We start from the raw sequence: 26935 nt of genomic DNA on the forward strand, positions 1-26935 counted from the left end.
GAATGATGATTGGTGAATGTGTTGGTGGAGGATTGATTATAGTATTTTATATTTGATGATTGGATGGATGATAGTGTGGATTAAAAATAGTTTTTAGTATGATAGGTTGATGATGAGGTTAAGAATAATGAAATGTGAATAGAAAATTGGTAAGATCTACAAAAAAATGAGACGCAAAAGGTAAATTATGAGGAATATTAGAGTTGAGTGGTTTTTGGTTTAGTTTTGGTTGGAAATGTTGGTAATGTGAGGTTTTGGGACTTTTGGTAAAAAGGGGATTTTTGTGAACTTTGTCTGATCATAACTTATCCCTCAATTTTCGAAATTTGTTGAAATTTATTTTGAATTAAAGTTTATTGAAAACCCTTTAAATTGATATAAAGTTTGTGAAAATTGAAATTTTGTGGAGGAAGTTATGATCATTCAAAGTTGGTGATAAAACTCTGAAATTCTACAAAGTTGCAGAATTTTGTGATTTCCGGTATGTGCGCACGCACAGCCCTGTGCGTACGCATAACCCTGCGAAAATTTTAACCTGTGCTCACGCACAGATCTGTGCGTACGCACATGCAGGGGAAGGCTCCTTGTTTGCAGCGCTAGCACAGCTTGTGCGCGCACATACCAATGAGAATTTGCAACCTATGCGTATGCACAGCCTTGTGCACACGCACACGTTGGGAAGGTCAGTCTGTTGGGGGCGCTAGCACGCATTGTGCGAGTGAACAGAATTATAAAATTTGGTGTCTGTGCGCACACACATCCCTGTGCGTATGCACACATTTTAAAATTTCTCTTGGGCGTTGGTGCACGGTGAATCACACTTTTCACAACGCGTACCACTAACCAGCAAGTGCACTGGGTCGTCCAAGTAATACCTTACGTGAGTAAGGGTCGAATCCCACGGAGATTGTTGGTTTGAAGCAATCTATGGTTATCTTGTAAATCTTAGTCAGGAAGTCAATTATGTTTATCGGTTGAATTGCGAATAACCAAGAGAGCATAAATTAAAGGTTACTTGTTGTGCAGTAATGGAGAATATGTTGGAGTTTTGGAGATGCTTTGTCTTCTGAATCTCTGCTTTCCTCTGTCTTCTGATTCACGCACGCACGTCCTCCTATGGCAAGCTGTGTGTTGGTGGATCACCGTTGTCAATGGCTACCTTCCATCCTTCCAGTGAAAACTACGCTCACGCGCTCTGTCACAGCACGGCTAATCACCGGTTGGTTCTCGATCCGGTTGGAATAGGATTTACTATCCTTTTGTGTCTGTCACTAACGCCTAGCCTTCAGGAGTTTGAAGCTCGTCACAGTCGTTCAATCCTTGAATCATACTCGGAATACCACAGACAAGGTTTAGACTTTCCGGATTCTCATGAATGCCGCCATCAGTTCTAGCTTATACCACGGATATTCTGATTAAGAGATCTCAGAGATACTCATTCAATCGGATATAGAACAGAGGTGGTTGTCAGGCACACGTTCATGGTTTGAGGAAGGTGATGAATGTCACAGATCATCACCTTCATCACAGTTAAGCGCGAATGAACATCTTAGATAGGAACAAGCATGTTTGAATGGAAAACAGAAATACTTGCATTAATTCATCGAGACACAGCAGAGCTCCTCACCCCCAACAATGGGGTTTAGAGACTCATGCCATCAGAGAATACAAGGGTTTGATCTAAAATGTCATGAGATACAAAATAAGTCTCTAAAAGTTGTTTAAATACTAAACTAGTAGCCTAGGTATACAAAAAATAAGTGGACTATGATGGATGATGCAGAGATCAACTTCTGGGGCCCACTTGGTGTGTGCTGGGGCTGAGATTTAAGTAAGTCACGTGCAGAGGCCATTTGTGGAGTTGAACGCCAGTTTTTGTGCCAGTTTGGGCGTTCAACTCCAGCTTTTGATCCTTTTCTGGCGCTGGACGCCAGAATTGGGCAGAGTATGGACTATTATATATTTCATCTATCCTTGTGCAAAGTATGGACTATTATATATTTCAGGAAAGCCCTGGATGTCTACTTTCCAACGCAATTGGAAGCATGCCATTTCGAGTTCTGTAGCTCCAGAAAATCCACTTTGAGTGCAGGGAGGTCAGAATCCAACAGCATCAGCAGTCCTTTTTCAGCCTGAATCAGATTTTTGCTCAGCTCCTTCAATTTCAGCCAGAAAAATACCTGAAATTACAGAAAAACACACAACTCATAGTAAAGTCCAGAAATATAAATTTTTCCTAAAAAATAATGAAAATAGACTAAAAACTAACTAGAACATACCCAAAACTATATGAAATTAACCCCAAAAAGTATATAAAATATCCGCTCATCACAACACCAAACTTAAACTGTTGCTTGTCCTCAAGCAACTAGACAAATAAAATAGAAGACTAATAGGTTGAGAAGTAATAATATCTCAGAGTTTTTGAGTGAAGCTCAGATTCTAATTAGATGAGCGGGACTAGTAGCTTTTTGCTTCTGAACAGTTTTGGCATCTCACTTTATCCATTGAAGCTCAGAGTGATTGGCATCTATAGGAACTCAGAATTCAGATAGTGTTATTGATTCTCTTAGTTCAGTGTGATGATTCTTGAACACAGCTTTTTTTTTTTTTGAGTTTTGGCCGTGGCCCTAAGCACTTTGTTTTCCAGTATTACCACCGGATACATAAATGCCACAGACACATAACTGGGTGAACCTTTTCAGATTGTGACTCAGCTTTGCTAAAGTCCCCAATTAGAGGTGTCCAGAGTTCTTAAGGACACTCTTCTTTTTGCCTTGGACCTTGACTTTAACCGCTCAGTCTCAAGTTTTCACTTGACACCTACACGCCACAAGCACATGGTTAGGGACAGCTTGGTTTAGCCGCTTAGACCAGGATTTTATTCCTTTAGGCCCTCCTATCCACTGATGCTCAAAGCCTTGGGATCCTTTTTATTTGCCCTTGCCTTTTGGTTTTAAGAGCTTTTGGCTTTTTCTGCTTGCTTTTTCTTGTTCTTTCTATTTATTTATTTTTTTTGTCTATATATTTTTTCTGCAAGCTTTGTCCTTTGCTGCTTTTTCTTGCTTCAAGAATCATTTTTATGATTTTTCAGATTATCAATAACATGTCTCATGTTCATCATTCTTTCAAGAGCCAACATATTTAACAGTCTTAAACAACAAATTCAAAAGGCATATGCACTGTTCAAGCATTCATTCAGAAGACAAAAAGCATTGCCACCACATTTAACTAATTAAAATTTCTCTTATTAAAACTCGAAATTTTATTGCCTCTTATTCAAAAGATCTACTACTTTATTCATGTTTGCTGATGATGAGAAAAATAAACTATAGCTTAATTGGAGATAAAATCAAAATAGATACTAATTACTACTATATGACTCCTAAGGTAAACTTCTATAAGGACACTGTCACAGAGTTAAGGCAGAAATTGGAAATTAACAACCTTTATTCTGGGGGAACGGGGGTTCCTCTGATCCTTGGGGTGCTTGGTCCTACAAGAGAAGACTTTTGGCGCTTCAATTCCCTTAAGTCACGCCCCTGCTCCTCTTGTTCTTTAAACATATAGGTCAGCATTTGACTGTGTTCCTTCTGTTCTTTTATTATTTGCTCCATAGCTTCCCGTATCTTGGTAATGGACGTCTCAAGATACTCCCAGTATTCAGATTGAGGGATCTCTGGGAGGAATTCCTGTGCTCTCTTCTTGATGGGATCCTCCTGTGCTTGTTGTTTTTCCATTGATGCTTTGGTAATTGGCTTTTCAATTAGGATATATTCAGTTATTCCCATCCTTACTCCAGCGTCCTTGCAGAGCAGAGAAATCACGCTTGGATAAGCCAACCTGGCCTCTTTAGAATTTTTGTTAGCAATTTTGTAGAGTTCAGTTGAAATCAGCTGATGAACCTCCACTTCCTTCCCCATCATGATGCAATGGATCATCACTGCTCTTTTAACTGTGACTTCAGAACGGTTGCTAGTGGGCAACAGAGAACGCCCAATGAAGTCCAGCCATCCTCTGGCGACTGGTTTGAGATCCTCTCTCTTGAGTTGATTTGGGACACCCTTTGTGTTGGTGGTCCACCTGGCTCTAGGGATACATATGTCCTCTAGAATCTTATCCAGGTCAATGTCTGCTCTCATCATCCTCCTGTTGAAGGAGTCTGAATCATCCTTTAGCTGAGGTAGCTTTAAGATCTCTCTGATCTTGTCAGGGGTGGTATGAACAATCTTCCCTCTGACCATGGTCCGAAATTCATAGAAGGCAGTTCCAGATAGTTTTTGCTTGTCAGTCTGCCACATATTAGCATAGAACTCCTGGACCATGTTCCTTCCTACTTTCGTTTCAGGATTAGCTAGGACTTCCCAGTTCCTGATTCGAATTTGCTCCTGGATCTCCGGATATTCATCTTTTTTCAGATTGAATCTAACTTCCGGGATCACTGATCTCAGACCCATTACTTTAAGATAATGGTCTGAATGTTCTTTAGATAAGAACTTCCCTTGATTCCAAAGTGGTTTTGGAACGCTCTCTTTCTTGCCTCTTGGAGTGGGTTATTTTCCTTTAGGAGCCATGATCTTAGTGATCTCGGATAAACACACCAAACTTAGAGGTTTGCTTGTCCTCAAGCAAAAGAAAGAAAGGAGAGGGATAGAAGGAGAGCTAGGTGCAATTGTTGATGGAGGAGGAGGGAGGCCGAACCCAAATTTAAAGGGATGGGGGGTGGGTTTTCGAAAAATTGGAAAAGATAAGATAAAAAGATTGAGTTGAAAAAGATAAGATAGAAGATATAGTTTAATTTTGAAAAGATATGATAGATTTTTGAAAAAGATAAATCTGAATTTTGAAAAAGATAATATGGAGATTTGAAAAAGATATGGATTAGTTGAAAACATTTTTGAGTGAAAAAGATAGATTTGTTTTCAGAAAAGTTTTGAAAAGAGTTTGGATTGAATTTGGAAAGAGGAATTTTTAGAAATTAAGGATTTTAGAAATCAGGGTTCTTAACATGTTCATGTAAAAATCATGCATTGAAACATAAAATTTGAAATTAAAATTGAAGTACGTGTGGAAAAAAGAATTTGGCTCCTCCCTGCTGTCCTGGCGTTTGAACGCCCAAACACTGCCTGTTTTGGGCGTTCAGCACCCAAATGCTGCTCTCCTGGGCGTTCAACGCCCAGCTGCTGCCATTACTGGCGTTCAACGCCCAGTGGGTGCCCCTTTCTGGCGTTGAACGCCCAGATTGCTACCATCACTGGCGTTGAACGCCCAAAATATACTTTTACTGGCGTTTTCTTGCCAGTGAGCTCTTTTTCTCTGTTTTGTGTGCCGAGGTCTTCTGTAAATGATTATTTACCTTGTTGCCAATGAACTTTATATAAACAAATAAGAATAAAAATAGAAATAGGGCAAAATGCTTAGAGGATTGTTGCCCTATGGCTGGGTTGCCTCCCAGCAAGCGCTTCTTTATTGTCTTTAGCTGGACCTTGCTGAGCTTTTAATCTAGCTTCAGCCTTGAGCATTCTTGCTCAATGTTGCCTTCAAGATAATGCTTGATTCTCTGTCCATTGGCAATGAACTTCTTATCAGAATCAATATCTTGAAGCTCCACATAACCATATGGTGACACACTTGTAATCACGTATGGTCCCCTCCACCGGGATTTCAGTTTCCCGGGGAATAGCCTGAGTCTAGAGTTAAACAACAGGACCTTCTGTCCTGGTTCAAAGATTCTAGATGACAGCTTTCTGTCATGCCATTTTTTTTATTTTTCTTTATAAAGCTTGGCATTTTCGAAAGCTGTGAATCTGAATTCCTCTAACTCATTTAGCTGGAGCAATTGTTTTTCTCCTACTAATTTGGCATCAAAGTTTAGGAATCTGGTTGCCCAGTAGGCCTTATGTTCCAGTTCCACGGGCAGGTGACATGCCTTACCATACACGAGTTGGTATGGAGAGGTCCCTATAGGGGTCTTGAATGCTGTCCTGTAAGCCCACAGAGCATCATCCAGGCTCCGTGCCCAATCCTTTCTACGGGTATTTACTGTCCGTTCCAGGATTCTCTTTAATTCTCTGTTAGAGACTTCAGCTTGCCCATTGGTTTGTGGGTGATATGGAGTGGCCACCTTGTGGCGAATTCCATACCGAACCATGGCAGAGTAAAGCTGTTTATTGCAGAAGTGAGTGCCCCCATCACTGATTAGTACTCTAGGGACACCAAACCTGCTAAAGATATGTTTCTGGAGGAACTTCAGCACTGTTTTAGTATCATTGGTGGGTGTGGCAATAGCCTCAATCCATTTTGATACATAGTCAACTGCCACAAGAATATAAGTCTTTGAGTATGATGGTGGAAAAGTTCCCATGAAGTCAATTCCCCATACGTCAAATAACTCAATTTCCAAGATTCCTTGTTGAGGCATGGCGTAACCATGAGGCAGGTTACCAGCTCTTTGGCAACTGTCACAATTACGTACAAACTCTCGGGAATCTTTATAGAGTGTGGGCCAATAGAAGCCACATTGGAGGACCTTGGTGGCTGTTCGCTCACCTCCGAAATGGCCTCCATATTGAGATCCGTGGCAATGCCACAGGATCCTCTGTGCTTCTTCTCTAGGCACACACCTACGGATAATTCCGTCTGCACATCTCTTAAAGAGATAAAGTTCATCCCACAAGTAGTACTTTGCATCAGTAATTAATTTCTTCTTTTGTATCCTGTTGTACTCCTTGGGTATGAACCTTGCAGCTTTATAGTTTACAATATCGGCAAACCATGGTGCTTCCTGAATGGCGAATAAATTCTCATCAAGAAACGTCTCAGAGATCTCAAGAGAAGGGAGGGACGTCCCTTCCACTGGCTCTATCCGGGACAGATGATCAGCCACTTGGTTATCTGTCCCTTTTCTGTCTCTTATTTCTATATCAAACTCTTGCAGAAGCAATACCCATCTGATGAGCCTGGGTTTTGAATCCTGCTTTGTGAGTAGATATTTAAGAGCAGCATGATCAGTATACACAATCACTTTTGATCCTGCTAAGTATGATCTGAACTTGTCAATGGCGTAAACCACTGCAAGTAGTTCTTTTTCTGTGGTTGTGTAATTTTTCTGGGCATCATTTAGAACGTGACTGGCATAATAAATGACATGCAGAAGCTTGTCATGCCTCTGTCCCAATACTGCACCAATGGCATGATCACTGGCATCACACATTAGCTCAAATGGTAATGTCCAGTCTGGTGCAGAAATGACTGGTGCTGTGACCAGCTTAGCTTTCAGCATTTCAAACGCCTGCAGGCACTTTGTGTCAAACACAAATGGCATGTCAGTAGCTAGCAGATTGCTTAGAGGTTTTGCGATTTTTGAAAAATCCTTTATAAACCTCCTATAGAATCCTGCATGCCCCAGAAAGCTTCTGATTGCCTTAACATTGGCAGGTGGTGGTAATTTTTCAATTACCTCTATTTTTGCTTGATCCACCTCTATTCCCTTGTTTGAGATTTTATGCCCAAGAACAATTCCTTCAGTCACCATGAAGTGACACTTTTCCCAGTTTAAAACTAGGTTGGTTTCTTGGCATCTTTTCAGAACAAGTTTCAGGTGATCAAGACAGGAGCTGAATGAGTCTCCATATACTGAGAAGTCATCCATGAAGACTTCCAGAAATTTTTCCACCATGTCAGAGAAAATAGAGAGCATGCATCACTGGAAGGTTGCAGGCGCATTACATAGCCCAAATGGCATCCTTCTATAAGCAAACACTCCGGATGGACATGTGAATGCTGTTTTCTCTTGATCCTGGGGATCTACTGCAATCTGGTTATAACCTGAGTAGCCATCCAAAAAGCAGTAATAATCATGACTTGCTAGTCTTTCTAGCATCTGGTCTATGAATGGTAAAGGAAAATGATCCTTTCTGGTGGCTGTATTGAGCCTTCTGTAGTCAATACACATGCGCCACCCTGTAACTGTTCTTGTAGGAACCAGTTCATTTTTTTCATTATGAATCACTGTCATGCCTCCCTTTTTTGGGACGACTTGAACAGGGCTCACCCAGGGGCTATCAGAAATAGGATAAATAATCCCAGCCTCTAGTAACTTGATGACCTCTTTCTGCACCACTTCCTTCATGGCTGGATTTAGCCGCCTCTGTGGTTGAACCACTGGTTTGGCATTATCCTCCAATAGGATTTTGTGCATGCATCTAGCTGGGCTTATGCCCTTAAGGTCACCTATGGACCACCCAAGAGCTGTCTTGTGTGTCCTTAGCACTTGAATAAGTGCTTCCTCTTCCTGTGAATTTAAAGCAGAGCTTATGATCACTGGAAAAGTGTCACCTTCTCCCAGAAATGCATATTTCAAGGATGGTGGTAGTGGCTTGAGCTCGGGTTTAGGAGGTTTTTCCTCTTTCAGAAGAAAGTTCAGAGGCTCTTTCATGTCCCCTGAATCCTCCAAATCAGGCTGAACATCTTTAAAGATGTCTTCCAACTCTGATTCGAGACTCTCAGCCATGTTGATCTCTTCTACCAAAGAGTCAATAAGATCAACTTTCATGCAGTCTGTTGATGTGTCTGGATGCTGCATGGCTTTGACAGCGTTCAACTTAAACTCATCATTGTTGACTCTCAGGGTTATTTCCCCCTGTTGGACGTCAATGAGGGATCGTCCAGTTGCTAGGAAGGGTCTTCCTAGAATGAGAGTAGCACTCTTGTGCTCCTCTATTTCCAGCACAACAAAGTCAATGGGAAAGGCGAATGGCCCAACTCTGACAATCATGTCCTCAATCACGCCTGATGGGTATTTAGTGGAACCATCAGCAAGTTGGAGACATATCCGGGTTGGTTTAACTTCTTCAGTTAAGCCAAGCTTCCTGATAGTGGATGCAGGTATTAGGTTGATGCTTGCCCCAATATCGCATAAAGCTGTCTTGGTGCAATTATCTTCTAATATGCATGGTATCAGAAAGCTCCCAGGGTCTTTAAGCTTTTCAGGAAAGCTCTTCAGAATGACTGCACTGCATTCTTCAGTGAGGAGAACTCTTTCTGTTTCTCTCCAATCCTTCTTATGACTCAAGATCTCTTTCATGAACTTAGCATAAGAAGGTATTTGCTCAAGTGCTTCTGCAAATGGAATCTTTATTTCAAGAGTCCTGAGGTAATCTGCAAAGCGAGCAAATTGCTTATCCTGCTCCTCTTTCCGGAGTTTTTTAAGATAAGGTATCTTGGCTTTATATTCTTCAACCTTAGTTGCTGCAGGTTTATTGCCTACAGAAGTGGTTGAAGAAGCCTTTTTAGAGGGGTTGTTATCAGCATTTGTGTGTGTCTGATCCCTCACTGGCACTTGAGTGCCAGAGTTAGAAGCTGGAGTGAAACTGGACGCCAGCTCCTTGTCCGCTCCTGGCATCTGAGGGCCAGAACTGTGCCCTTTTTGGGCGTTCAGCACCAGATCCTGCCCATTTTGGGCGTTCAACGCCAGATCCTTGCCCATTTCTGGCGTTGAACGCCAGTCCTGCTGTATCTCTGGCATTGAACGCCAGTTTTGGCCATGGTCTGGGCGTTCAGCGCCAGCCTTCCACCAATTTTCTGGCGTTTTAGCGCCAGAATTATTTTTCCCTGGGCTCTTACTGTCCTCAGGTGAATTTTGGATGGTTTGCTCATTTCTTAGCTTTTTGCTGCCTTGAGGTGGGGTATTTAATGTTTTCCCACTTCTTAGTTGAACTGCTTGGCATTCCTCTGCTATTTGCTTTGACAGCTGCTGCTTTGTTTGCTTAAACTGTTTGTCCATATGTATATTAGCCATCCTTGTCTCTTGTAACCTGTCTTTAAATTTGGCTAGCTGCTTTGTTAGAAAGTCCAATTGCTGATTGAATTCAGCAGCTTGTTTTACAGGACTGAGTTCAGCAGTTACTGTTTTAACCTCTTCATTCATGGAAGGGTTGCTGCTTAGGTACAGATGCTGATTCCTGGCAACTGTATCAATGAGCTCTTGAGCCTCTTCAATTGTCTTTCTCATGTGGATAGATCCACCAGCTGAGTAATCTAGAGACATCTGAGCTCCTTCTGCAAGCCCATAGTAGAAGATGTCTAACTGAACCCACTCTGAAAACATTTCAGAGGGGCATTTTCATAGCATCTCTCTGTATCTCTCCCAGGCATCATAAAGAGATTCATTATCTCCTTGTTTAAAGCCTTGGATGTCCAGTCTTAGCTGTGTCATCCTTTTTGGAGGGAAATATTGATTCAGGAATTTTTCTGTCAGCTGTTTCCATGTCCTTATGCTGGCCTTAGGTTGGTTATTTAACCACCTCTTAGCTTGATCTTTTACAGCAAATGGAAACAGTAATAGTCTGTAGACATCCTGATCTATTTCCTTATCATGTACTGTGTCAGCAATTTGTAAAAGTTGTGCCAGAAACTCTGTAGGTTCTTCCTGTGGAAGACCGGAATACTGGCAACTTTGCTGCACCATGATAATGAGCTGAGGATTCAACTTAAAGCTACTGACTCCAATGGAGGGTATGCAGATACTACTCCCATATGAAGCAGTAGAGGGGTTAGAATATGACCCCAGAGTCCTCCTGGACTGTTCATTTCCACTTAGATCCATGATGGAGAAAGGGAGATGATGTAAAATAGGAAAAATATTTTTATTTATTTATTTATATATTTATTTCGAAAATGAAATAAATTAAAATAGAATAAATAAAAATTGAGTGAAGATTTTCGAAAAACTGAGGAGAGAGAAAGTGGTTAGGAAGTTTTGAAAAGGATATGATGATTTTGAAAAAAAAGTTTTAAATTTTGAAATAAAAAATCTGAATTTTAGAAATATATTTCGAAAATTTGTTTTTAAAAAAGAGAGAAAAGATATTTTTGATTTTTAAGAGGAAAGAGAAAAACAATAAGATAGCATAAGATTTTAAAATTTTTAGATCTAATGCTCCCTATTTTTGAAAATTTTGGAGCGAAAACACCAAGGAACACCAAACTTAAAAATTTTAGGATCAAGTCACAAGGAAAACTCAAGAACACGAAGAAAGAACACCAAACTTAAAATTTTTAGAAAACCAAACCAAAATTTTCGAAAATTTTAAGGAAAATCAACAAGAAAACACCAAACTTAAAGTTTGGCACAGGATCTAATAGAGAAATTATTTTAGAAAACTATATTTTTTTTTAAAAAGAAAATAAGGATTCTAAAATTTTAACACGACAATAATAAGAGACTCTAAACAAAAAAAAGAAAATTTTCCTAATCTAAGCAACAAAATAATCCGTCAGTTGTTCAAACACGAACAATCCCCGGCAACGGCGCCAAAAACTTGGTGCACGAATTGTGAATCACACTTTTCACAACGCGTACCACTAACCAGCAAGTGCACTGGGTCGTCCAAGTAATACCTTACGTGAGTAAGGGTCGAATCCCACGGAGATTGTTGGTTTGAAGCAATCTATGGTTATCTTGTAAATCTTAGTCGGGAAGTCAATTATGTTTATCAGTTGAATTGCGAATAACCAAGAGAGCATAAATTAAAGGTTACTTGTTGTGCAGTAATGGAGAATATGTTGGAGTTTTGGAGATGCTTTGTCTTCTGAATCTCTGCTTTCCTCTGTCTTCTGATTCACGCACGCACGTCTTCCTATGGCAAGCTGTGTGTTGGTGGATCACCGTTGTCAATGGCTACCTTCCATCCTTCCAGTGAAAACTACGCTCACGCGCTCTGTCACAGCACGGCTAATCACCGGTTGGTTCTCGATCCGGTTGGAATAGGATTTACTATCCTTTTGCGTCTGTCACTAACGCCCAGCCTTCAGGAGCTTGAAGCTCGTCACAGTCGTTCAATCCTTGAATCCTACTCAGAATACCACAGACAAGGTTTAGACTTTCCGGATTCTCATGAATGCCGCCATCAGTTCTAGCTTATACCACGGAGATTCTGATTAAGAGATCTCAGAGATACTCATTCAATCGGATATAGAACGGAGGTGGTTGTCAGGCACACGTTCATGGTTTGAGGAAGGTGATGAATGTCACAGATCATCACCTTCATCACAGTTAAGCGCGAATGAATATCTTAGATAGGAACAAGCATGTTTGAATGGAAAACAGAAATACTTGCATTAATTCATCGAGACACAGCAGAGCTCCTCACCCCCAACAATGGGGTTTAGAGACTCATGCCATCAGAGAATACAAGGGTTTGATCTAAAATGTCATGAGATACAAAATAAGTCTCTAAAAGTTGTTTAAATACTAAACTAGTAGCCTAGGTTTACAAAAAATAAGTGGACTATGATGGATGATGCAGAGATCAACTTCTGGGGCCCACTTGGTGTGTGCTGGGGCTGAGATTTAAGTAAGTCACGTGCAGAGGCCATTTGTGGAGTTGAACGCCAGTTTTTGTGCCAGTTTGGGCGTTCAACTCCAGCTTTTGATCCTTTTCTGGCGCTGGACGCCAGAATTGGGCAGAGAACTGGCGTTGAACGCCAGTTTACGTCATCTATCCTTGTGCAAAGTATGGACTATTATATATTGCTGGAAAGCCCTGGATGTCTACTTTCCAAAGCAATTGGAAGCACGCCATTTCGAGTTCTGTAGCTCCAGAAAATCCACTTTGAGTGCAGGGAGGTCAGAATCCAACAGCATCAGCAGTCCTTTTTCAGCCTGAATCAGATTTTTGCTCAGCTCCTTCAATTTCAGCCAGAAAAATACCTGAAATTATAGAAAAATACACAACTCATAGTAAAGTCCAGAAATATAAATTTTTCCTAAAAACTAATGAAAATAGACTAAAAACTAACTAGAACATACCCAAAACTATATGAAATTAAGCCCAAAAAGCGTATAAAATATCCGCTCATCAGGCGTGCGCACGCACACCCCTGTGCGTATGCACACACCCTGTTCCTCAAACTTAAACTTTGTTTTCAACTATTTTACTTTCCCAACAAGTTTGTAAGCTTCTGTGACACCATTTTAAGCCCCTTGGGCTTATTTTTCGGGTATTAAAACATGAAAAAGGTCCTAGGAAGATTTTATTTGGTAATTCCTTGAAAAGTTAGAGGACAGAGGCTTAGGATTCTGATGTACTGAGGATTCGTTTGGTAGAGTGAGAAGGAAGAATGATGTATGAATTGAGAAAGTGACGGACTAACGAGTTCAGAATGGAATCAAGAACTGATGATGGTACTATGAACTTGATGGATATGGAAGGAAAGTGTGCACGGCCTATATCTCTGGCGTAGCAGATTTATCTACTGCATGAGTAGATATTCTTGAAAGTGATTGAGATGGAAAATGGTGATGTCTGGTGACGATTTGAGGACAAAGAAGTTATTGGATTATTGTTGAGAGTGCGCGGGGCCTATATCCCCGGCATAGCAGATGTCTCTGCTGCATGACCAGTTGTTGTTAAGAGTGTGCGGTGCCTATATCCCCGGTGTAGCAGATTTCTCTGCTGCATGACCAGTGATTGTTGAGAGTGTGCGGGGCCTATATCATCGGCGTAGCAGGTTATTCTGCTGCATGATTTGTTGTGGTTGGTTCCTTCTCTGCCACAGAAAGTGTGCAGGGTATATATCCCTGGCGTAGTAGACTTCCTACTACATGAGTGTGCATGGCACTATATCTCTTGCGTAGCAGAAGAGCTGCTGTATGAGTGTGCAGGGCACTATATCTCTGGCGTGACAGAAAAGGCTACATCTGGGAAGATGTATCGGGTTGGCATTTATGGACCGACAGACAAGTGATATCACGAGCCAATAGGATAGGCATTCATCATATGCATCTCTTATGTGTTTGCTTGCTTTGACTACTTGGGTTTTCCTAATTGTATAAAATGCCTACTTGATTCTTGAACTACTTGTTATATATGAATACTACCCGTGTTTTACTTGCTTGCATTAATTGTGATTGTCTGGCGCTGAGGAGGTTAGGTAGGCGGTGACAATGGGATCGCACGGAGGTTAGGTTAGTGAAGGCTGTGGGATACAGCGGTGTGACTAGTTTAGTTAGTAATCCCCTAAGTTAGATTACCCTGTTATTATATTATGGTTTTAAGTTATGTTTCAATATTTTAGTATGCTTTAAGATAAATCTTGTGATGGATGTGAAGTTCTAGGAATGCCTTCGGTGTCCCGGGGCCTTACATCTTACATATTGGGCACTGTTATCATACTGAGAACCTCCGATTCTCATTCCATACTTTGTTGTTGTTTTTCAGATGCAGGTCGTAATTCACCTCGGTGAAATTGCGGACATGGTGACAAAGCGGATTATGGTTCTTTCCTTGTATATTTCTGTTTTACTTTTGTAGTAGTATTCTCTCATCTTTTGTATATTTAACATTATGGCCTTAGAGGCTTACATGAGAGATAAGTTGTATAAGCTATTTTAACTCCAAAACTCTATATTTTTCTGTTTGTAACTAGTCGGCTTAAACTCTGCAAGCTGCGGCTAGTTCCCAGTGAATATATTATATTCTTATATTTATATATGTTCTATTCCCTTGCATCTATACTTTGTGTCTTATGCGTTAGCTTCGTGTGAACGTTTTGCGCTGTTGTAATTCTATTTTTGAGCTTAATCCTTCATCAGGCTTCTAGAATATATTATTTCTTTCTATATATATTTGTATAATCCTTAGAATTGTCGTAACCCTTGATTAATCTTTGCTTTACAGCTAGAGGTAAGGCTTAGGGTAATTAGGGTGTTACATGTCACTTCATTAAAACCATGGGATTGCAACTTAATCTTGGGCTTGATATGAAACTTAGATAATGGAGTGGCTTGCTAAGGTGTCTTGCTGGTCACTGGGACTTAGCCCAAGGAGTGAAGTATGGGCGTGTGCATGGCGTGCATGGGCGTGTCACTTGAGAGACTTGGAAGGAATGAAAACTTGCTGGTCTTTAGCCTAGCATGCCACGCCCAAGATTGGTGTCGCATGCCCTTGACGAGGAGATGCTGGCGTGCACGAAGACGTGTAGAAGGAGAGGATGGCGTATGCACGCCCTTGCTTTGGAGGAGTTGGCGTGTATAGGCATTGCTGGGCATGTATGGGCATTGCTGGGCATGTACACGCCTTTGCTGTTTGAGCTTGGAATGTTGCATCGCATGGAATGGCGTCTGAAAAAGTGGCACTCTTTCGATGGAAGGCTAGGTAAGGAAGAAGTAGCGTGTAGGGGCGTTGCTAGGCGTGTAGGAGTGTTGCATGCAAGGGTTGGCATGTGGGGCATGTAGGAGTATTGCACGCCTTCAAAGGGCACCTTCCAAGGGTTTGTGGCATTTTTGGGTGTGTAACATGGCATGGCACGCCGGTTTTTCACGCTGATTTTACAAGCTCAAAGATGAGGGTCATTATTGGCATAAACGTCATGTCCACTATAGATATATGCATATCGTTTTATAGCTTTGGATGTTAACTTTTTAATCCCTCTAGAACTACCTCATTTGTACTTTTTTAGATCAAGTTATGCTCACTGGAGTAAGAAGAGGTCAGGGTTGACAATATTTGTAAATTCTCTTTGAAGGAGTTGCACTTCACTATGAGGTTACTTTCTTTTTTGGTTTTCTGCGATGTTGCTTCCTTTTGCATGTCACCTTCTTTGGTTCTCCCAGGGACTTCGTTAGTTGTCCTTCTCATCCTCTTTTGTTTTTACCTAAAATCTTTCAACAACTTCCTAAACATGTCAAAACTCAAAGCAATTCCAAGAAACATTGATTAAAACACAAAAATTTCAACTAAAATAAAAAATAACTAACTTTATTTAAAGAAATAATAAAGAAAACAAGTAAAGATGTTCATGCATTATTGAACGTAGCCTAAAATGCACAAAACAGAGGGAAGTTCAAAAGATGGTTGTAATATTCTTAAATGTAGTTACTCATAGAATAGGTAATAGAATGATATAAGAAAGATTTCAACACTCTAGAGAAACAGTAAATAGACATTTTCATGAGATATTGGTTGCTTGTTTGAAATTGTCTATTAAATATATTAAGCCATTTGATTTGAGGTTTCAGAATGTTCATGAAAAAAATAAGAAATGACCAACAATATTGGCAATTTTTTAAAAATGCTATAGGAGCAATTGATGATACTCATTTTCTATATGTAGTCAGCCCAAGTGAACAATCCAAATTTATTGGAAGAAAAGGATATCCAACACAAAATATAATGGCCATATGTGATTGGGATGTGCTTTATTTTTACATTATATGGATGGAAAGGCATTGCACATGATGCATATGCATTCGACAATGCTATTACAACTCTTACTATAAATTTTTCACACTCTCCTCCAGGTTAATTTTTATCATATTCTTACAAATGAGCTATATTTACTTGGTTATCGTATGATATGTAACTAATTTTATTATTTATTAGGTAAATATTATTTGGTAGATGTCGATTATCCAACACCGAAGGAATATATTGGTCCATATAAATGTGAGCGCTATCATCTTACAGATTTTAGGCGGTCTTCTCGATTTACAAATCATAATGAAGTGTTTAATTATTATCACTCAAGTTTAAGATGCACAATAGAAAAAACTTTTAGAATGTGAAAAAATAGATTTGCATCTTACGACATATACCCAAGTTTAAGATTGAAACTCAAGTTTTGATAATATATACAACCATGATAATTGATAATTTTATTAGAAGACATTCTAAAAGAGATATTGAATTCAATTAATATGAACATACAAACATTCTTAATGTAAATGATATTTATGTTGGTGAAATTTTTAATCAAATTTTAATTGGTAGCTCTTCTAAAAAATGAACTATGTTCGAAACTCAATTAGAAATCAAATTATTAATTATATGTAATAGAAATAATGATTTTTTATGTGTTGATTTTGTATAACATAATATATTATTTTTTATGTATTTTATTAATATTTTATTCTTTAATTTAATATTTATTTATAGTAATATATTAAACTATATATTTATTCATACATTATTTTTATTTTTGATATAAAATATGAATTTTAATATGTATTTTTTATGTAATAAATAAATATTAACTTTTATTATAAATTAATTAATAAATTTTATTTAAATATCTAAAATAAAATAATAAGATAATATAAAAAATATTTAAATTTATACCTTTTTTAATAATTTTTTATATAAAATAATTTTAAACAATATAATTTAAATAATATTTATTTTTTTATAATTTATTTTAATATAAAATTTGACAAACATAAATTACTGTTCTACAGATTATTTTTTATCAAAATCAATTTGAGTCTCCACGGTCTTTGCTGCGACTGTTGCTGAGATACCTGGCAGCTGGCCTGGCCATGGTGTTGCGCTTGCTGTTGTTTGGTCATTGCTTGTGAGGACTCCGCTGTTGGTTCTTCTCTTCCGCGCGAGCTTGCTGTGACGCGGCGCTGAGCTTCCTGCGATGAATGCTATTTGCTATGGTCGCTGGAGACGTCGCTACATGTCTTCACAAGGATCTCCGGCGCGGGTCTCCTCCATATTCCCCATGGCTGCAGAGGCGATGTGAATGTGCTGCAACTTTGGCAACGAGAACGAGCCAGAACATCCAGTCTGAAGTGGACGCTGTGAATTGAAAGATTTGTAATTTACTAATCAAAATTAAAGTGTTATAATGTATCAATTTAACGTTTTCAAAAATACAGCGTCGAAAAAAAAAGTTGATTATTAGTGGAAAATAAAGATCAATCCTAATTCTACACCGCTTTGTTAATATAAATGGACCGTTAAATGACAATAAATCCAAAGAAAATATGAAATTGTAGAAATATATATTTAAGCCGGTATTGAAAGGGAATTCTAATGTCAGGGTATAATGTTTTGGGCTTCATTTGGGGATACAGTAAGAAAATTTTGGAGGGAAGAAAAGAAGTTAATTATGCCAATAATTAAGGATACAAGTAGTAGAAGAAAATTAATAGTTTGAATTGGTTGGTCTTTTATGGCTCAACGTTATTACTATAGACAATACATGTAAAGCATCACAGAATTTTAGGTTGAAAAAAAATCATCAATATAATATTTTTAAGAACACTGTAATAGGTAACAGCAAGTAGAAATTAAAAGTAAAAAAGAAATCAAATTAAATCAGTGATAAACTGATAATTGTCGTAGTTGCTTCAAATACTGATAATAATAATAAAAACAAAATGATTATACGTATATATTAATGATAATTGTTTATACATATATATATATCTTTATTTTTTAATTTTTTTTTTCTGCAATGCAATGTTTTTTTCACTCGACTCTTTTTTTTGTTTTCTTTTCTAAGCCAAATTTAGTAATAACTATTTTTCAGTTGGTTATTTATGTTAGGAAATTATTTAATTTTTTAATTTGTTTGTGTGTAATATATATATTAATTATAATTATAAATTATATTATTTTAAATTAAATGACTTATATAAAAGTGATCTTATTTTGCTATAAATGCTAAATTGAATAAATCATAATTACTTTTAATTTAAAATTAAATGAGAATAAAATGATTTTTTGGACTTTAGATATATTATTTTTTAGACTTTAGATAATATTTTATTTGGGTTTTAGGGTTTAATGTGTGTCATGCTCAAATATAAATAGTGACTTCAGGATTTCGTTCCTAAGGCTGCGTTTGTTTCTGTGGATAGGACACAGAGACAGACAATACATATGTAAAACGTGTTTGAATAGAAAGACGTAGACACTGGACACAATGTCCCTGGAACACTTTTTTTCATTTTTGTGTCCACTTCTAAACGAAAGACACGGGAATAGGAAAGTGGACACGGGATATTTAATGAAATTTTTTTCTTTTTTGTCCATAGTTATTTTTCATTATTCTCCTATTATTCCTTTTCGTTATCTTGTGAAAAATCTTATTCATTTTATTAGATAAGTCTATTTTAGTAATTTTACATTATATTTTAGTCTTAGTCTTGTTTATATTTATCCAAATATAATACTAGACATTATATTAGTGTATTATCCATTGTATCCAAACACAATACATAAAAAATAATTTTTAGTATCTCTGTCTCAATGTCTCTGTCTCATTGTCATGTCCTGTCCTGTCTACAAAAATAAACGCAATCTAATATGCCAAAGTTGTCTTTGTCGCTCTTTTCCCATCAAAAGAGTCACAATTCAGCCCTATTAGAAATACATAAGGCTTTGATTAAGGAAGATAAAAAGAACTATAAAATTGAGACAATTCTTTCATCAATTTCTGATTTATGTGAATAAAAGTACGTTTCCGGATTATGATATATTTTTAGTCATTCAATATAAATAATCTATAATAATAAAATAATTTATCCTAACAAGTGATATCAAAATCATTTATAATTTAATCATAAAAAATATTCGATTTTAGTTTATTGGATCGAGTATATATATATATATATATATATATATATATATATATATATATTGCGCCTTGTTTACATTACATATGAAATTGTTGCACGTCTAATGAAATTGTTTTCATTATGTGTATATATATATACTTTTGATACTGATACCATCATGAATTCTATACATGTATATATAGACGTATTATTATGTAGACGTATTATTATGTATATATATATATGTTTATTGACATTATTATGTTATTATTTGGCTATACACATCGTTGTACACTTATGATGATACGCGGTGTTTCAATTTTTTTTTTTTTTTTTTGAGATGATGTTCATAAAATTATTTTGATAAATAAATATTCATAATTTATTTTGAAATATTGATAGGATATTATTGAATTATAATTGTCTCATTTTAATTGTGTGTATGTTATTAATTTGGTATAAAATTAATTGATTATTTGTGTGTATGTTATTAATTTGGTATAAAATTAATTGATTATTCTTTTGGGATATAAAGATTATTATATATATGTCATTTATACAAATATTAATATACTTAAAGGAAAATTTATATTTGGCCAAGTTATGTGTACAAATTAATAATATTTGAGTAATAGAAAATAATGTTCATTATTTACGCAAACAGTAATCGATCCAAAGAAAGTTTATTGTTTGGCCAAATAATGAGCATTACACACTTTTGTTTATTTTCTATTAATTATGCGATAAATAATCGGCTTAAAGGAATGTTATTATTTGGCCAATTAATAGAAAATATATGCGGTAACAAATAGATTGCGAAGTTTAAGTTTCCATGTGCGCTTTCAGTCGGTCTAAAGAAAGGTCTAATCTGTGACAGAAATTTTGACAATATTTGATTACTGCAATGAGAGTATCACTTACAATTAATTTTTCTATCCAAAGATTGAAAATTAATGTTGTTCTAGATATCTCAATATGGATTTTTTCTCATTATATAACTATTGTTTATTACATGTTTTTTGTTCTAATATATAAACTATGGCTTCAGCTACCAATGTTTCTGCACAAATTAGCAGTATCCCTATGCTAAATGGTTCAAACTTTAAGGTTTGGAAGGATACCGTGGAGATTGTCCTCGGTTGTATGGATCTGGATATAGCTCTTCGAGAGGAGAAACCCACTTCCACTCCAGAAAATCTCAATAAGGTTAAAATAGAGATGTGGGAGAGATCTAATCGAATGAGCATTATGATCATAAAGCGCTCAATTTCTGAGACGTTTCGGGGCTCACCTGCTGAGGATAAAGATGCCAAACAGTTCCTGAAAGATGTTGAAAAATTCTTTGCTAAGAATGAAAAGACGGAGGCAAGTAGCCTTTTGAGCAAACTTATCTCCATGAGGTATAAAGGCAAAGGGAATATAGGGGAGTACATCATGGAAATGTCTCATCTTGCTTCTAAATTGAAAGCACTATAGTTAGAGTTGTATAAAAATTTACTCGTACATTTCATTTTGATCTCCTTTCTTGCACACTTTGGGCAATTCAAAGTGAGTTATAACACTCTGAAGGACATTTGGTCCCTAAATGAGCTTATATCTCACTATGTGCAAGAAGAAGAGAGGTTGCATCAAGATAAGACTGAAAGTGCTCATATGATTTCATCTTCTCAGTATAAGAGAAAACGTGTTACTACTGTGGATGCACCTTCTCAGTAGAAAAAAGCTAAGAAACAGGATCAAGCTTCAACCTGTTTCTTCTGTAAGAAGGTGGGACACATGAAGAAGAATTGTATCAAATATGCCACTTAACGTGTAAAGAAGAGTATGATTCTTACTTTCACTTGTTCTGAGACAAGTTTAAGTTATGCACCTGTTAATACTTGGTGGGTAGATTCTGCTGCTACTACTCATGTAAGTGTTACTATGCAGGATTGACTGTAGAGCCGACCGCCAAGTGATGCTGAAAGATACATCTATGTGGCAGACAGCAATATAGTTGCAGTCAAAGTTATAGGAACCTTTAGATTATGTTTCATGAGTGGATTTTTGATGCGTGAGTATCTTATCTATCTTTTCCTTGTGAATTTGCACTTGAATTGCTAAGTTTAATCAAAATTTAAATATATATTAGCCACTATGGATGCTACTTTGAGTTGTGCACAATTCTATTTATTTCAGGTAGCATTTGGATGGATTTGATGGAGTTTTGTAGTAGAAAAGGGAGAAAGCGAATGATGTTGTCAATCCTGACCTCCTTGCACTCAAATAGGAATAACTTGAGTTACAGAGGTCCAATTGATATGATTTCAGCGGAATTGGCAAGCTAACTTTCAGAGCTTTCCAACGATATATAATAGTATATACTTCTTCTCCAGAAACCTCTGCCTCCTCTACGTTGAACTTGGTCCCTACCAAGTTCAGCGTGGAACTTGATAGCTCACAGGGAAGCACACACCACATCCCACGTTGAACTTGGAAAAAGCTAAGTTCAGCGTGGACTCAAAGGGAAACAAGCAAAACGCTGCTGCCTCCTCCACGCTGAACTTGGGAATTTTCAAGTTCAACGTGGATCCGAATGCCCCAAGTGGTCCCCAAGCACTCATACAAAGCTGCGCTGAAATTAATTAATTTTGATTCAACTTTTATTTTATTTACAATTAGAAAAAGATATTATTTTAGTTTTAGAAAATATATTTTATATTAATTAGGATTAGATATAAAAGGGAAAAGAATCAGCCCTTGGGGCTTCGCTCTTCTCTTCTACCTCATTCCGCAATTTACAGTTTTTTCAGAATCCTTATTTTCTCTCTGAACCATGAGCAACTAAACTTCCATTGTTAAGGTTAGGAGCTCTCTCTATTGTATGGATTGATACTATTATTTTTCTATTTTAATTCATTTACTGATTTATATTTCAAGAATTGTTTTCGTTCTTTATCTTATGAATTTGGGTGGAACGGAAGTATGACCCTTGTTCTAATTGAGTTCTTGTATAACTTGAAAAAGCTCTTTACTCGAACAACAGCTTGAAAACATATTCTCCTAAATTTCTAATTATCTGGAATTAACGGGATACGTGACATATAATCCTCTTATATTTGGGTAATTAAGATTTTTGTGGCATATAAACTAGAATTGAACTTCATCCTCTAATTGGAATTAAGTGACTAAGAAATTGGCGGTTAATGAAAGTTAGAGTAGACTAAGAAGGTCTAAGGAATTAGGGCTTAGTCATATATAGTTTGCCATGAATTGAATCTTGCATGATTAAAATATAGTAAGAAAAGTCAATCCGGAAAATAGATAACTCTGAAGCCTTAACTGTTTCTCCATATATTATTCACAACTCGTTTACTGCTTGCTTTCTAATTTATTGAATTTACTGTTTAACGCTTTTGAACACTTAAACACCATTTTTTGCTTGTCTAACTAAGTAAATTAATCAACCATTGTTGCTTAGTCCATCAATCCTCGTAGGATCGACCCTCACTCACTTGAGGTATTACTTGGTATGACCCGGTGCACTTGCCGGTTAGTTTGTGGTTATAAATTCCGTACTAAATTTTTGGCACCATTGCCAGGGATTGATTGTGATTAACAAGTACTCGTTGTTTGATTCCTTAGATTAGATCATTTTTCTTTTAATTAGTTTTATTTTAGTATTATTAATTTTATTTTTTTTATTTTTTTTCTTATTTTTCGTTTCTTTAATTTTTCTTTTCCTTCTTTCCGTTAGAAGTTTCCCATCCCCTGTCCCCGTTTTCTTTATTTTTATTTACTTCCTTTTAAAATTTTTATTTATTTATTTAAATCTCGTCAATTTTTTTATTTTATTTTATTTTTCTTTTCATTTTCATTTTTTTTCTTCGTTTTACTTTGTTTCTTTTTTTGTTATTTTTTTAACTTTTTATATTCTATTAGTTTTATTTTATTTTTATTTTTAATTTAAAAAAAATTGCATCTTATATTATTTTTTCTTAATTTCTGAAATTAAGTTTGGTGTTCTCTAGTTATTTTTATTTTCTTGTTCATTTTTTTAATAATTTTCGAAGCTTTTACTTCTTATTTATTTAGTTGTTTTATTTTATTTCTTTTACACAGGTTACCTCATTGGAAATTCTCTACACTCTGACGTAGAGATTTTCACTTTTCTTTGTCTTCTGTCTGTTTATGAGCAGGAACAGGGACAAGAAATCTCTGTTAGACTTTGATCCTGAACCTGAAAGGACTTTGAGGCAGCGTTTGCAACAAACAAGACTTTACAAGGCTGTAGAGTCCACTATGGATCATAATAATATTGCATTTAATGCCAATGTGGCAAATCCAATTGAGAATGAGCAACCTAGAAGAGTGCTTGACTCTTACACTGCTCCTAATACAGATCTTTATGGAAAAAGCATTGTGGTGCCTCCTATAACTGCAAACAATTTTGAACTGAAGCCTCAGCTTGTCACTCTTGTGCAACAAAATTGTCCGTATCATGGACTTCCTCATAAAGACCCAAATCAATTTATCTCTGATTTTCTGCAGATTTGTGATATTGTGAAGACCAATGGAGTGAATCTTGAGGTGTATAAACTCATGCTCTTCCCATTTGCTGTGAAGGATAGAGCAAAGCTATGGTTAGATTCTCAACCCAAGGAGAGTCTGGATTCTTGGGACAAGGTTGTCACTGGCTTTCTGACTAAATTTTTTCCACCTCAAAAGCTGACTAAGCTAAGGGTGGAGGTTCAAACTTTCAGACAGAAAGATGGTGAGACCCTTTATGAAGCTTGGGAGAGATTCAAGCTACTGACTAGGCAATGCCCTCCGGACATGTTCTCTAGATGGAGTCAGCTGGATATCTTTTATGAGGGCTTATGTGAAATGTCCAAGATGCGCTTGGATAATTCTGCAGGTGGTTCTTTGCACATGAAGAAGACACCAGAGGAGACTATTGAGCTTATTGAGTTGGTTGCTAACAACCAATACTTATATTCCTCCAACAGGAATCCTTTGCACTCTGAGACCTCTCAAAAGAGAGGCGTTTTGGAAGTGGAAGCTGTTGATGCTCTTCTTGCTCAGAATAAGCTTTTGTCTCAGCAAATAAATCTGATTACTCAACGGTTGAGTGGAATGCAAGTTTCAATTGTCAACACTCAGAATGCACCCCAAGAAGCCTCGTATGACATGACAGGTAATTTTATGCAAAATGAAAATTATGATTATGCTCAATTTTCTTCTGAACAGGTAAATTACATGGGGAGTGGTCCTAGAAACCCCAATAATGATCCATACTCTAAGACATACAATCTTGGATGGATGGACCAACCTCAGAGATCTCAGAATTTTAACAATAATTCTTATGGCGGTTTCCAACAGAACAATCATAATAACTGCCAATTTCAGTCTCATCAACAACAACCAACTCAGCAGACAAACTTTCAATCCCAACAAGATTCTAATTGGGAGATGATAAGGAGTTTTATGCAGGAAACCAGAGCCTCCATTAGAAACTTGGAGGTGTAAATGGGCCAACTGAGCAAGCAAATACCTGAGAGGTCTGCAAATACAATTCAAAACTTGGAGATTCAGATGGGTTAATTAGCCATAAAAGTTAATAAAATTGATAAGAGGACCATTAATAGCCTTCTTGGTAACACAATTCCAAATCCAAGAGAGGAATGTAAGGCTATCACCTTGATAAGTGGACAAGTCGCAAGTACGGAAGCACAAGTTAATGAGGAGCCAGTTGAAAAGGAAGCTCCAAAGGAGAAGAAGGAAGAAGTAGAGCACGTCCCTCCAAAGCGTGCAGACAACCCATTCCTAGACTCTCTTGACACTTATCCTACATTGCGAAAGGCTCCTGAGTACAAGCCTAAAATGCCATATCCTCAGAGACTTCAAAAGGAGACCAAGGACAAGCAGTTTTCAAAGTTCTTGGAAGTCTTCAGAAAGTTGCAAATCAATATTCCTTTTGCTGAGGTTTTAGAGCAAATGCCTCTCTATGTCAAGTTCATGAAGAAGATGTTGTCAAAGAAGAAGCCTTTAAAGGGAGAAGAGATAGTGGTCCTGACTAAGGAATGTAGTGCCATCATTCAGAATAACTTACCAAGGAAGATGCCAGATCCAGGGATCTTTCAAATTCCATGCACCATTGGAAGCACAACCTTTGAGAAAGCCCTATATGATCTGGGGGCAAACATAAATCTAATGCCCTTATCTGTGATGAAAAAGCTGCAAATCCAAGAGGCACAACCCACAAGGATAGCATTACAGATGGCAGACAAATCTATAAAGCCTACATACGGATTAGTAGAGAATATCTTGGTCAAAGTGGGTAAGTTCTTCCTCCCAGCAGATTTTGTGATTCTTGACACAGGGGAGGATGAGAATTCCTCTATAATTCTAGGAAGACTCTTCCTAGTCACTGGGAGAGCTCTAATTGATGTAGAAGTAGGTGAATTAGTGCTTAGAGTGCATAATGAGCAACTGGTCTTTTATGTTTTCAAAGATATACATTCAGCAGGTGAAGAAGAGAGGTGCATGCAGACTGAGCTTATTGATCCAAACCTTTAAGAACTCCCTGATGATGCACAGCAGAAATTGCAGCTCAAACCTCCTTTAGTGACAACCAATAAAATCCCTCCTGACATCAAACCTAAATTTGGTGTCGGGAATGCATCATCCACCAAGGAGGAGGTCCCTAAAAAGAAGAAAGTACCCAGGGGATGGAGAAACAAAAAGATCCCCACTGAAGGTTTCTCCCCAAGAATGAAAGTGGTGTTGACTAGCAATCCAGTGTGGATTTATACAGTAAACAGAATCCTCTCTCTAGAGCATATTGAGCTAATTTATGGAGATACAGAAAAGAAGTTCAAAGTAAGGGGTGAAGAGCTGAGCCCCTATGATCCTCCTCTTTAGAGGAGCTGACCGTCAAGCTAGTGACGGTAAAGAAGCGCTTGTCGGGAGGCAACTCGATGATTTCGTATCCTTAGTTATTTTTTCGTTGCGTTGATTATATTACTTGTTTGATTTTTTTTTTGAGTTTCTACTGTTTTCCGTTGTTTTACTTGTGTTTTGATCATGCAGATATTTTAAAACAGGAACCGGACACTTAGAAAAATTTTTGAACACATTGGAGGAGGTTAATTCTGCTAGTTGGTATTTTCCAAGTTCAGCGTGGTTAGAAACATGCAAGGAGGGAGTTCTTACTGCCAAGTCCACGCTAAACTTGAAAAATTCTAAGTTCAGCGTAGCCAACTACGTCAATTAACATACACCAGGGCCAGACTCCACGCTAAACTTGGGCTGCACCAAGTTCAACGTGGAGAGGAGAGCTTATATCTCTTCATTCAATATCCCCACATATTCATCCCAAATCACGCCAAATCCCCTCCGATCCCCAAATCATTTCAAACATACCCCTTTCCTTTTGTTTATCCCAACCCATCAATTCCCCATTTATTCGTATCTCCCTTCCTGATTCCCTTTATCCCATTCCATATCTCAACCATTCAAGCCCTGCACCATTTACCATTCACTTCCCAATATAACCCCAATGCCACATACCCCCTTCCTATATATGTTCCCCCCTCCCCTATATAT

At 37.4% G+C, this 26935-nt stretch overlaps 1 non-coding gene across 1 annotated transcript; it reads right to left on the reverse strand.

The window, feature by feature from the left end:
* Positions 1-24062: 24062 nt before the first annotated feature.
* LOC148573572 (small nucleolar RNA R71) lies at positions 24063-24168 on the reverse strand. The gene has a single exon (XR_015906784.1). It is a non-coding gene; the product is annotated as a small nucleolar RNA R71 (small nucleolar RNA).
* Between the last annotated feature and the right edge of the window lie 2767 nt (positions 24169-26935).

Source organism: Arachis ipaensis, chromosome B2, assembly GCF_059453495.1.
Source record: "Arachis ipaensis isolate K30076 ecotype BB chromosome B2, ASM5945349v1, whole genome shotgun sequence".
Lineage (NCBI taxonomy): Eukaryota > Viridiplantae > Streptophyta > Magnoliopsida > Fabales > Fabaceae > Arachis > Arachis ipaensis.